This window comes from Rhinopithecus roxellana, chromosome 2, assembly GCF_007565055.1.
Source record: "Rhinopithecus roxellana isolate Shanxi Qingling chromosome 2, ASM756505v1, whole genome shotgun sequence".
Taxonomy (NCBI): Eukaryota; Metazoa; Chordata; class Mammalia; order Primates; family Cercopithecidae; genus Rhinopithecus; species Rhinopithecus roxellana.
In genome coordinates this window covers 82,442,078-82,455,979 of record NC_044550.1, presented here as the reverse complement: position 1 = coordinate 82,455,979, position 13,902 = coordinate 82,442,078, and positions in this window count along the sequence as shown.

The window sequence follows — 13,902 nt, the reverse complement described above, 5'->3', positions numbered from 1 at the left end:
CAGAGGCCAGGGAAACAGCTGAATATTCTGCAATGCACAGGACAGTCCCCTACAGCAATTTGCTGGCCTGCAACGTCGATAGTGCTAAGATTGAAAAATTCTATTTAAAACCATAAAATAATATAAACAAATTTATACCAATAAAATCTGATAACTTAGAATAAAAAGTTTTTGGGGCCAGGCATGGTGGCTCATACCTGTAATCCCAGCACTTTGGGAGGCCGAGGAGGGTGGATCACTTGAGGTGAGGAGTTTGAGACCAGCCAGGCCAACTCGGAGAAACCCCGTCTCTACAAAAATACAAAAATTAGCCGGGTGTGGTGGCATGCACCTGTAATCCCAGCTACTTGGTAGGCTGAGGCAGGAGAATCGCTTGAACCTGGAGGCAGAAGTTGTGAGTTGAGCGTGCACCACTGCACTCCAGCCTGGATGACGGCGAGACTCTGTCTCAAGAAAAAAAGTTTTTTGGGAAAAAAAAAAACAAACATCAAAACACTGAAGAAGAAATAGAAAATCTGAGTACTTGCATATTTGTTACAGAATTTGAATTCATAATTTAAAAATACAAAGAAAACCATCCCCGCTAGTGAATTTTATCTAGCATTTAAATAACACACAATGTCAATTTTATATAAATTCAGAGAATAGAGGAGGAAGGAGTAACAGCAGAGCCTTCGGAAAAATCTAACAGACATTAGAGAAAAAAAAACACAAACTAATATTACTCACTAATACAGATGCAAAATTCCTATAGAAAATACTAGAAAATTGAACCCAGAAAAAAATAAAATACAGCCGGGCGCGGTGGCTCAAGCCTGTAATCCCAGCACTTTGGGAGGCCGAGTCGGGCGGATCACGAGGTCAGGAGATCGAGACCATCCTGGCTAACACGGTGAAACCCCGTCTCTACTAAAAACTACAAAAAACTAGCCGGGCGACGTGGCGGCGCCTGTAGTCCCAGCTACCCGGGAGGCTGAGACAGGAGAATGGCGTGAACCCAGGAGGCGGAGCTTGCAGTGAGCTGAGATCCGGCCACAGCACTCCAGCCTGGGTGACAGAGCGAGACTCCGTCTCAAAAAAAAAAAATAAAATAAAATAAAATAAAATAAAATAAAATAAAATACAATGGCCAATTGTGGTTTATCCAGAATGCAAGATTTGCCCAACATTAATAAACAGTAATTTACAACATTAATAAAGGAGAAAAAATAATGGCAGAAAAAGCATTTGACATAATTTATTGCCAACTCATGATAACAATCACAAAACTAGAAATAAAAGAGAACTTTATAAAGGACATCTGTGAAAGATCAATAGCTATTATGCTTAATGGTGAAATATCCAATCCTAGGATTGGGAACGAGGTAAAGCTGGCGGCTCTCATCACTTCTATTCAGCTTTGTATCAGAAATTCTAGACAGTACAATAAATAATTAAAATAATAAAAGATAAATATTAGAAAACTGCAAAACTGTCTGTTCACAGTGGTCTATGTAGAAAATGTTTTTCAAAGCTACTAAATAAATTGTATTTTGTAGACTATCCATGTGGAAAATCTTCAACATCTACTGGATGTTGAAGTCATGGGGTAAAAGCTCAGTATATATAAAAAAATACTGGCCGGGCGCGGTGGCTCAAGCCTGTAATCCCAGCACTTTGGGAGGCCGAGGCGGGCGGATCACAAGGTCAGGAGGTCGAGACCATCCTGGCTAACACAGTGAAACCCCGTCTCCACTTAAAAAATACAAAAAATTAGCCGGGCGAGATGGCAGCGCCTGTAGTCCCAGCTACTCGGGAGGCTGAGGCAGGAGAATGGCGTGGACCCGGGAGGCGGAGCTTGCAGTGAGCTGAGATCCGGCCACTGCACTCCAGCCTGGGCGACAGAGCGAGACTCCGTCTCAAAAAAAAAAAAAAAAAAAAAAAAAAAATACTTTATATACTAGTAAGCAGCAGTTGGAAAATGACATGTTAAAATATGCCATTTATAATAGTACAGATGATCCCTGACTTAGGACGGTTTGACTTAACGATTTTTTTTACTTTATAATGATGTGAAAGTGATAGACATTCAGAATGCTCCTCAGGTTACAATGGGGTTACATTCAGATAAAACCATTGTAAGTAGAAAATATTAAGTTGAAACCCCACTACAATTTACAGTATTTTCCATTTAGGATGGGTTTATTCAGACATAACCTTATCATAAGTTGAGGAGCATCTGTATTATAAATACCTAGGAATACGTTTAATGAAAGACATGCAAGAGCTGTACTCTAAAGTGACAAAACATTGCTTAAAGGAAAGAGCTAAATAAATGGAGAGATGTGCCATATTTATGCATACTGAACATATGCCAAGAAAGACCATATTCTGGGTTATAAATCTCAATTTATAAGGATGAAAATCATACAAAGTATTGTTCTCCAACCACAATGGAATTAGAAGTCAATAATAGGTCTTTGGAAATCTCCAAACCTCAATAATCAGAGGCGCAGATTTTCCAGACTGCTGGCCTCAAAAGTTCAGACTGACACTGAAGACATTCTTCTCTGCACAGCCAAGCCAATTGATTCACATGGGAAATAATTATGGACATATTGCCACATTCTAACCAACTGCACTAACCTGGCACTGCCCTGAGATTGGGGTATGCTGGAAGCAACTGCAGACGGCTGTATACTTTATTGTACTAAAACAGAGTTACAGCATATTTAAAATTCATGAAATTGTTCCCATTTCTTGCTTTCCTTCCCTCACAGTCTGAAAATACTGATGAAAAATCTGGGAACAAGATTCTAAGTGTAGTTGACAAAACAGAAAATCTGTTCCTGGACAGCTTTTGATGAATTTAATAAGTACAGAGATAATGAACATAGACTACATTTACATAATGGCATAACAAAAATTCATTGAACAATGCTAACTATCTGGGGGAAACTACAGTTTGGAAACTGAATGTAAGATTGTGGTTCTGGCAAGATTACTCATTCTATTTAATGATTACACATGGTGTTGAAGGGGATGGGGGAATAGTCCATTTTGTGCTGCTATAACAGAATACCTGAGACTGGGTAATTTATAAAGATTAAAATAAACATTTACTTCTTAGAGTTCTGGGGGCTGAGAAGTGCAAGGTTGAGGGGCTCACATCTGGTGAGGGACTTAATGCTGTGTCATTCCATGGCAGAAAATGGAATGGTCAGAGAGGGGAAGAGGGGTGGGTGGGGAGGGGACTGGCTTCATCCTTTTATGTGGAACTCACTCCTGTGACAACCAGTTCATTCCTGTGAAGTGGCATTAATCAGTGTCTGCAGGCAGAGGCCTCATTACTTAATCACCTCTCAACACTGTTTCATTGGGGATCAGGCCTCTAACATGTGAACTTCAGGGGACACATTCAAACCATAGTATTCCACCCCTAGCCTTCAAACCTTATGACTTCTCACCATGCAAAATACATTCATTCTATCCCAATTGTCCTAAAAGTCTTGCTCTACATCAGTTCAAAAGTCCAAAGACCAAAGTCTCATGTAAATCAGATATGGGTGAGATTCAAGGCACAATTCATCCTAAGGCAAATTCCTTTCCAGTTGTGAGCCTGTGAACTTTAACAAGTTATCTACTACATATATATATATATATGTAGATATGTATATGTTGGGACAGCATAGGATAGACATTCCCATTCCAAAAGGGAAAAACAGGCAAGAAGAAAGTAACAGGACCCAAGCAAGTATAAAATCCAATAAGAAAAATGAGTTTTAAAGCTGGAGAATAATCTCTTTTGACTCCATATCCCATATCCTGGGCACACCAGGATGGGGCAGCGTCCCCAAGGCCTCACGCAGCTCCATTCCTACCGTTTTGGTGGACTGTCCACCTAGCAGTGCTCAGATCGAAATTTCATGCCTCCAGCTTTCCCAGATTGGAGTTGCATGCTGGTAGCCCTACAGTTTTGTGGTCTTGGGAGCTGCCCCACTCTCAAGACCACTAGGCATTGACCTACTGGGCTGTCCATATTCTTTGAAATCTAGGTGGAAGTCACCATGGCCCCACAGCTCTTGCATTCTGGACACCTGCAGAATCAGCACCACATGATGCCACCAAGGCTTACCGCTTGTGTCCTCTGGAATGGCAGCCTGAGCCACAGCCAGACCTGTTGAACCACTGCTGGGGTGACAGGATTACTGTACTGGCATACAGGGAGCAGAGTCTGGAAGTGGTCCTGGGCAGCAAGCCCATGGAGGGCACCCTGGGTCGTCCACCACAAAACCATTCTGTTCTAGAGCTCTGGGCCTGTGATGGAAGGGGAGCCTCAAAGATGTCTGAAATTCCTTTCAGGTCATGCTCCACGGTCTTGATGAATATCACCTGGTTTCCTTCTAGCCAGATGATATTTGGCTCTTTAGCAGATAGTGGCTTGGCCATATCTTTGGTTTGCTGTCCTAAAGATACCGTTTTACTTGTGATCTGAGAAACCAAAATAGATGCCCCTTTATCAACTAAGACAGACCCCAAGGTTAAGGAAACAGATACTACCTATGGGTTGAGGGTTCAGTGCTCAGCTGACATGACAACTTCTAAATTCCTATGGCTATAAGGAAAAACACACGCTTACTAAACTCCATAACAATAGGAGCTATCAGGTCAATTATCAAGAGCCCTCATCAACTGATTTACAACCCAGACTACTTCAACTCTGATTGGACAGAAGACCTACCCTATAAACACACTTTCCTAATAAGTAACTACAGACCTTAAGCTAGTTTCAGCAAGCTTATAGAGACTATGCACAGTCTTCGTATCCTACAGTTCACCTTTTAACGTGGAGCCAAATTTCACCTAATTTTAATGCCAAAATCCTACCCCAAAGCTTCAAAGAAGAGCACCTGCAGCACGTGCCAGAGACTCTTCTCAGTTTGCAAACTGCTGTTGCCAATTAAGCTCTCCTTTCTATCATTTAGGAATTCTGGTGGTCTTTTGGACAACACACTCTCCATGCCCAGGCTGCAAATTTTCCAAATCTTTCTGTTCTGCTTCCCTTTCAGTATAAAAATCTAAGTCACTCTCTCTCTCTCTGTAGCTTTCATATCTTACATTTTATCTTATTTTGCTGTATGCAGTTAAACATATTCATGCAACTCCTTCAATAATTTGCTGCTTAGAAAATTCTTCCACCAGATATTTTAGTTCACTTCTTTTAAGTTCTGTATTCCACAAAGTCCTAGGAAATGGATACAGTTCCACCACAATTTTCTGCAAAACACGAATAGCTTTTAATCCGGTTTCCAATGCATTTTTCTAATTTCCATCTGAGACTTCATCAGAATGGCCTTTACTGTCCATATTTCTACCAGCCTTCTGGTCATGACCACTTAAATAATCCTTAAGAAGATTAGGCTCTCCTCACAGCTCTTGTCTTCTCACCAGAATTGCCCAATGCTCCATTCACAGCAGTGGAGGCTTGTCTATTTCCTCCTCCAAATTCTTCCAGCCTCTATTTGTTACCCAATTCCAAAGCCACATCTACATTTTCAGGTATTTGTTATAGCAACAGCCCCACTCCTCAGCACCAGTTTTATGTCTTAGTCTGTTTTGTGCTTCTATAACAGAGTGCCACAGACTAGGTAATTTATAAAGAAGAGAAATTATTTCGTACAGTTCTGAAGGCTGGGAAATCCAAAATCAAGGGAACCACACCTGGTGAGGCCTTCTTGCTCCATCATTCCATGGTGGAAGGCAGGAGGGCAAGAGAGGTAAAGAGTAGGCAAAGGCGAAGAGCAGGGAAGGGGGCTGAACTTGTCCTTTTATCAGGAACTCACTCCCATGACAATTAACGAACTCCTGCAATAATGGCTCCATTAATCCCTTAATGAGAGTAGAGCCGTCAGGACCCAGTCACCTCTCAAAAATTTCACTTCTCAGCACCTTTGCACTGGAAATGAAGCCTCCAACACATTAACATTGGGGAACACATTCAAATCATAGCAACCCTGCCTGCTTTCTTCTATTCTATTATTCTGATAAAATAATTAGAATTTGTTTTATTTATTTATTTATTTATTTATTTATTTTGAGACAGAGTCTCGCTCTGTCGCCCTGGCTGGAGTGCAGTGGCCGGATCTCAGCTCACTGCAAGCTCCGCCTCCCGGGTTTACGCCATTCTGCCTCAGCCTCCCGAGTAGCTGGGACTACAGGCGCCCGCCACCTCGCTCGGCTAGTTTTTTGTGTTTTTTAGTAGAGACGGGGTTTCACCTTGTTAGCCAGGATGATCTCGATCTCCTGACCTCGTGATCCACCCGTCTTGGCCTCCCAAAGTGAGAATTTATGTTTTAATAGAAAGATTTCCAACATACAGATCTGTCCCACATGTGTCTCTTTCAAGGATTTATAAAATTAAACATTTCTCTTTCAATAGCTCATTGAGAGGATTCGGGACTATAAATCATTTTTAATTTTAAAAAGTATTTTTGACCCTTAAAAGGGTTTTAAGTTACTCATCCTCACAATTATTTATTTTGACTGTCAGTTATGCTTAGTATAACCAGATTAATTTTCAAATTTCACTTGGTAAGTACAGTTCATAGACCTTTCTTTCCAGAAGTTGCCTTTTTAAAAAACAACTTTTATTTGAATGTTTTTTCAATCTTTATCTTTCACAGTTTTTAACTTCATGTTACTTCTAATCATTCTGAAAATAATTATTCTATGTTGGTATAATTTTCTAAACTCACAGGGGAAGTCTTCTGATACTCTTTCTTTTCTTGGTTTGACCATAAAAGGAAAATGAAATGTGATGGCATGGTAACAACTAATCACAGCTGATATTATTAAACTATTTTATGGCCAGTGTCAGCATCCCTGTGAGATAGATGCTACTGGTATCCCATTTTACATACGGGGAAACTGAGACTCAGGGAAATTAACCAATGTGCCCAATGTTACATGATAGTATAAAAGCCTGGCTTTGAGCTCATGTAATTGACTTCAGTGTCCACATACTTAATCATTGGTGCTTACTTTTCTGTGCATTTACTAAAGTAACAGGATTATTTCAGATTCCCTAACTTACTGTGATAGGTCCAATTTCAGTGTTACCTATACATAAGATGTGATGAAATGGCACCATGTTGGCAAATGTTTCAATGTAGCGCAAAATTTCACCACATGATGGTGCCAGTGAAGTGAGAAGTCATCTGCTGCTAGTATTTGACATTAGGCTCAGACCTAAATATGTCAACAGAATGTAGTAAAAAATGTTTAAAATTTTTTTTAAAGAGCAATCCTAAATAATTATAGACTAGAGTGTATTTTGAAAACATAAGGAATAAAAACATCACAAATACAAAAAGGGTAAGAGTAATTGACTCATAAAAGTTAAAAATGAAAAAAATGAGCTTTTGTATTCATAAGGAAGTATGTAGGAGAGATGTCAGAGGCTTTCCACAGGAAGGAAGACACCAAAGGAAATGAATTAAAAGAGAGCAGGTGACTTAAAAAAAAATGAGACCAGCTGTATAGTGATGTGGCTCCAGGGTCAAATGGTTCCAGTAAGATTCCACAATCAGTGCAAAGGAATTAGCAAAAGCCAATGACTAAAAGATTTTAAAAAAACCTTTAATAGACATTACTACTTCCTTTTCTAATCTAAAATAAGTATTATTTTTCCCTGCATTATCAAAGATGGAACCAACAATAGAAGGAAGAAGCATTGCTTTTCAGAAATTATTAAAACAAATCCTTTCATGTCAATATTACAGTGATTCTCTAAGATTGGTCCCTGGACTAGCAGCATCGTCACCACCTGAAATATTAGAAATACAAATTATTTGGCCACACTCAGACTTTTACTGAATCAGAAACTTGGGGAATGAGGCCTTTCAGGGGTTTCGGATGCACCCAAAAGTTAGGGATCCACTGTGTTACTTATGGCCCATGCCTGTAATCCCAGCACTTTGCGAGGCTGAGGCAGGCAGATCACCTGAAGTCAGGAGTTCGAGACCAACCTGGCCAACATGGTGAAATGCTGTCTTTACTAAAAATAACAAAAATTAGCCGGGCATGATGGTGGGCACCTGTAATCCCAGCTACTTGGGAGGCAGAGGCAGAAGAATCACATTAACCTGGGAGGCGGAGGTTGCAGTGAGCTGAGATCATGCCACTGCACTCCAGCCTCAGGGACAGAGCAAGATTCCATCTCAAAAAAAAAAAAAAAGAAAGAAAAGAAAGAAAACAAATTCACCAAAGCATAATTAATAATACAAATACATTGGAAATGCAAGTTTAGTATTAAAGAAATATTAAGTAAAAAATAGTATATTGTCAAGGCATTTAAACATGATTCTGTTGAATAATTATTAATAATGGAGAATGCCTATTATATAATAGTGGAAGAGTCTCAATTATGTAAAAACAATTCTAGAAGAAATATTAGAAGGAAAGAAGCAAAACTAGTTGTTAATTGTTGCCTTTGAGTGATGTGATTAAATGCACCATTTTCCTCCTGCCTGTTTATATTGCAGATGCTGTTTTCAAATTTTCTATGAGAAACTATTCTACTCCTATAAATAAGTCTTATAATGATTAAGGATGTGGGTGGGGGAGCGGCTTTCCAAAGCCCTATTCAGAGGTTACATTCTCACCAATTTTGTTCTCAGTGTATGGTTGGTAAGAACAAAATATAACACAGATGACAGTCCACAGCATAACCCATCTTCCCCCTTCCACATACACCAAAAACCCCAAGGTCATCATGTTGCTTACTGGAGAAACAAGGCATAGAAAGACCATTCTGGCATAGTTTATATGTATTCAGTATTGAAAGGGATGTAGGGGATTAAAATCTGACAGTGAGAAAAAAAATCTTGTTACAGAGACTAATCACATGCTTTACCAAGTATTATTAGTTAATGAAAATATTAAATAGAAGTAATAAAAGGGAAAATCTCTTTATGTATAGAAAACAATATGGTTAGACATGTTATCCCTAAGAAAGATTTTCATTTTATAACTGTGTCATTTGAATTAATGACCTGACAAATCAAGTAGTCAAAAAAATTCTAAGATTACAATTTAAAAGATTAATATGTTTATGTATATCTTGAATGTTAGACCCTAAATATGATTATTTCTTTTTGACAAAGATCTGTAGAATATATGCTAAAATTGATAACATTAGGCCATTAAAAACTCAGTATTTAGAAAATAATCTAAAACTTAGACCACATTCTCTAAAAATAATGAACTACAACAAAAATGAATAACAAATGATTAAACAAGGGGAAAAATATCAGTCATTTAGAAATTTGGAAAGGAAATTATCCCAAATAAGTTATATGACAAAAAGGAAACAAAATGATAATTATTGCTCCTTTAGAAAAGAAGTATATAAAATAACAAAACAAACGGGATGCATGTGAAGACGAACTCAAACAAACTGCATTACTTAAGGAAAAGGAAAAAAGAAAAGTAAAGACAAAAATTAAATAATTATTAAATAAAAGCCATTAGAATTATAAGTAGACCAAAAGTTGTGTCTTTGAAGGAAAAAATAATACAAAAATGCCCTAAAGACTGAGGGCGGTGACTCATGCCTGTAATTCCAGCACTTTGTGAGGCCGAAGTGAGAAGTTGCCTGAGCCCAGGAGTTAGAGACCAGCCTAGGCAAAATACTGAGACCCTGTCTCTACAAAAAAAATAAAAGTAAGTTAGTCAGGTATGATGGCATGCACCTGTGGTCCCCCAGCTACTTGGGAGGCTGATGTGGGAGGATTGCTTGGGCCTGGGAGGATGAGGCTGCAGTGAGCCATGATTGTGCCACTGCACTCCAGCCTGGATGACAGAGTGAGACCCTGTCTCAAAAAAGGAAAAATGCCCTGGAGATTTCTAATTAAGAAACATACACACACACACACACACACACACACACACCACAAATACACACACACACACCACACAAATACCTAATATATTAGGAATGAAAAAGGGGATAGAAACCCTTGGATATGCTTTTATAATTACAAAAGAAGACTTCAAAAAGCAACTCACAGACAAAAGTAACCAAGCACCACAAGGAAATAAGTCACTATGCACAAGACCCAACAAAAAACAACAAAGAGCAGAAACAAATATACAATTGATTTAGATATTGTAATATTCCAGTTACCAGGAAATAAAATGACTATGCTTTGAAAATGAAAAACCAAGTATTTTCAGGGAATAGGAAACTATTTTTTTAAAAAACTTAGCATATTTGAAAGAGAACTAAGCAAACTTCTAGAAATAAAAAAGTAACAATTGAAATATAAAGCTCAATGGATATAAATAACACACAAGAAGCAGTTCAAAAGAGAATTAGTGAATTTGAAGATTGGTAAGAAAAGAACTATTCAGAATATAGAGACAAAAAGAAGTAGGAAGTATAAACCAGAGTTTATGTAACACAGAGCTTAGAGCTTCTTCATTTAAGAGTTTCTTAGGTTAAGAAGATCTATTATACATCTGATAAGAGTTCCAGTTGAAGAGAAAGAAAGATATGGAACAGAGATAATAGCTGAGAATTTCCCAGAACTAATGAAAGAAACCAAAAATAAGTATACATCTTGACACATACTGAATTGCAGAAAAGCAAGGACTTAACACTTAAAAAGAAGCCATAGGAAAAAGAAGACTGATTATTTTCAAAGGAACCTCACTTAGAGCAACGATAAACATTGGAAGCCAGGAGGTAGTGAAATATCTTTAATATGTTGAAAGAAAATAACTGCCAATTAAAATCTTATATTCAATAAAATTGTTTTTTAAGAATGAGGGTAGAGACATTTTCAGACCAAAAAAAAAAAAAAAAATAGTTTACCAGCAGTGCACATCTCAAAGAAGAAATGATAAAAGATGTAATTTGAACTGAAGAGAAGTGATTTGAAGGGGAGGGTCTAATATGTAATAGGAAATAAAGGGCAAAGGCCGAGGCTGGTGGGATCACTTGAAGTCAGGAGTTCGAGACCAGCCTGGCCAATATGGTGAAACCTCGTCTCTACTAATAATACAAAACCTAGCCGGGCGTGGTGGCACACGCCTGTAATCCCAGCTACTCAGGAGACTGAGGCAGGAGAATCGCTTGAACCTGGGAGGCAGCGGGTTGCAGTGAGCCAAGATCGCGCCATTGCACTCCAGCCTGAGCGACAAGAGTGAAACTCCATCTCAAAAAAAAAAAAAAAAAAAAAGAATGCCTGACTCAGAATACCAACAACAAAAAATTATGAGAAAGGTGGCGTCCTAAATAAATGGGGAAAGGAAGCATTATTTCATAAATAGTCTAGGGAAAATTGGTTGATTAGGTGGGGAAACGACAGCAAAGGCGTGACGTGAAGCTGGGATTGTGACGGAGGCATCTCTTTTTAGGTGCCTTGGTAGAGCATAGGGAAGAGAGAAGATGTGAGGGTTTCCTACTTTCATTTTCAAATCTCCTAGTAATGTGATTCCTAGATCTACATCTATCTTTATTTATTTAGATGCTGCAGGAAATGCACATGTTAGCAGTGTCTGTCTCCTACTTTCATATTTTAGTTAAATATGCAAAGAGCACTTTTTAATTGTTATGAATAAAAAAACTAACATTTAAAAATGCCCCATGATCTTAATGTGCAAAGTTTAAAAAAGCTAATCATTGTTTTCAGCTGCTTAAGTACTCTCCATTTTACACAAAGCTCCATAAACTGAATACTATAAATTTCCAAAATAATTACCACAATCTAAGTTAATGTCTCTAAACACACTGTCTTAACAATAGTATATGCAATATAGCTAACATGACCACATCATTTTACCGTCAGCCTATTTTTTTTTTCCTTTTTGTTGCATTTTTTTCTACAAATGTTCAAGCTTTCTTTCCTCTTATTCACTAGAAAAATAACCAAAGGTTGTGGTGTAAAAGCAAGCAACAGCTCTTCCCTAGGCTGAGACAAAAAGAAATACAATGTATTTTTAAAATCATATATGGTAATGTACTTTAATTTCAAAGTAGAAGGAAAGAATTTTTTTTAAAAAAGATTATATTAAATCTTTTAATATATTAAATATTTATAAATATTGAATTATGCTTCAGGGTAACTGCTCATGCAGGTTGAGACAAAAAGAAATACAATGTATTTTTTAAATCATATTTGGTAATGGACTTTAATTTCAAAGTAGAAGGAAATAATTTGTTTTAAAAAAAAGATTATGTTAAATCTTTTTTTAAAAGATTTTTTTAAAAGAATTTTCCAGTACTAGTGAAAGAAACCAAAAATAAGTATACATCTTGACACATACTGAATTGCAGAAAAGCAAGGACTTAACACTTAAAAAGAAGCCATAGAAAAAGAGAAGACTGATTATTTTCAAAGGAACCTCACTTAGAGCAATGATAAACATTGGAAGCCAGGAGGTAGTGAAATATCTTTAATATGTTGAAAGAAAATAACTGCCAATTAAAATCTTATATTCAATAAAATTCTTTGTTAAGAATGAGGATAGAGACATTTTCAGACCAAAAAGTAAATAAATAGTTTACCAGCAGTGCAAATCTCAAAGAAGAAATGATAAAAGATGTAATTTGGGCTGGGCGCGGTGGCTCAAGCCTGTAATCCCAGCACTTTGGGAGGCCGAGACGGGCGGATCACGAGGTCAGGAGATCGAGACCATCCTGGCTAATACGGTGAAACCCCGTCTCTAGTTAAAAATACAAAAAACTAGCCGGGCGACGAGGCGGGCGCCTGTAGTCCCAGCTACTCGGGAGGCTGAGGCAGGAGAATGGCGTAAACCCGGGAGGCGGAGCTTGCAGTGAGCTGAGATAGGGCCACTACACTCCAGCCTGGGCGACAGAGCGAGACTCCATCTCAAAAAAAAAAAAAAAAAGATGTAATTTGAACTGAAGAGAAGTTCAAGAAATTCTTGAAGTTGAAGAAAATTCTTTAAAAAAAATCTTTTTTGAAAAAGATTTAATATAATCTTTTTTTAAAAAAAATTCTTTCCTTCTACTTTGAAATTAAAGTCCATTACCAAATACGATTTTAAAAATATGTTGTATTTCTTTTTGTCTCAACCTGCATGAGTAGTTGCCCTGAAACATAATTCAATAGTTATCAAATTCTTTGTGTATTTTTGCCGAACTGGAAACGAGTAGGTTTGGTCTCAGATGAGTAATATTCAACTGTCTATGATAAATATTCTTAGTCTCCTTTACATCAAATTCAAATGTGCTTATTTTGTTTCTTTTCAAGTTTCATAAGAAAGGGAGACAAGACTGAACTGCTGAATGTTTTTTTTTTTTTTAATCTTACGCACTATTTCAGCTGTCAGAATAAAAGAAATGTCTGTGTATTTAATTTATTAATTTATTTGAAAGAACCCTGTATACTGTGTTATTCCATCTTCTTCCTTATAGAACAGCAACTGCATTTATAAAAGGATAAAACATTGTGGGTTCAATTGCTCCTACATTTTCTAGCCTATGATAGCACTTGGGAATATCAACCAATCTTTTAAAAATGGTTTTTTTAATGAAGCCTTGAAATTACCATTCCTGTCTGACATTCTAAATCATTATTGTCTTTCTAGGGATAGTTAATGAAATATCTCGAAAATATCTCAAGATAATTGATTAATTCAAATTGCTGATTGGAGGAAAAAAAAAAAAAAACCCAACCCTAAAGCCAGTAGTCTCAAGGGGAAAGCTGCCTGGCCACCCCAACACAGACCCTAGGGGTACAACTTGGGGATGATGGCACCGCACTGAATCCAGAACCAGTTCCTGGCCTAGCAGGCTCACAGCTTAATTTATAGTCTCCTCAAGTAAAGATTCATGGTAAATACATTCCCAAACACTAATATATGTGACCAAAATGCCAGCAGCATATCCAATTC